Genomic DNA, 240 nt, shown 5'->3' with positions numbered 1-240 from the left:
TTAGAGGCGGTGCAAACGGGAACACGTGGTGTGTGGCGAGCGGCGTAGCAACATAATTAGTAATCAGCACATTTCCCGTTACCAGCCTCAGGCAGCGCACTCGTGCCGCCCTAACCCCCGGGCCTAGTTTACGAGTCTCCCCACGTGCTGTTCCCTCCGAGGTCCAGGTTCGAGTCTCTCGGCGACCCGGGACGGCCTTGCTCCTCCGCGGGCCTCGGTTTTCTCATCCGAAAAGTGGGG

This window comes from Bison bison, unplaced genomic scaffold, assembly GCF_000754665.1.
Source record: "Bison bison bison isolate TAMUID 2011002044 unplaced genomic scaffold, Bison_UMD1.0 scf7180017864482, whole genome shotgun sequence".
Taxonomy (NCBI): domain Eukaryota; kingdom Metazoa; phylum Chordata; class Mammalia; order Artiodactyla; family Bovidae; genus Bison; species Bison bison.
Note: the sequence above shows the minus strand (reverse complement) of the source record.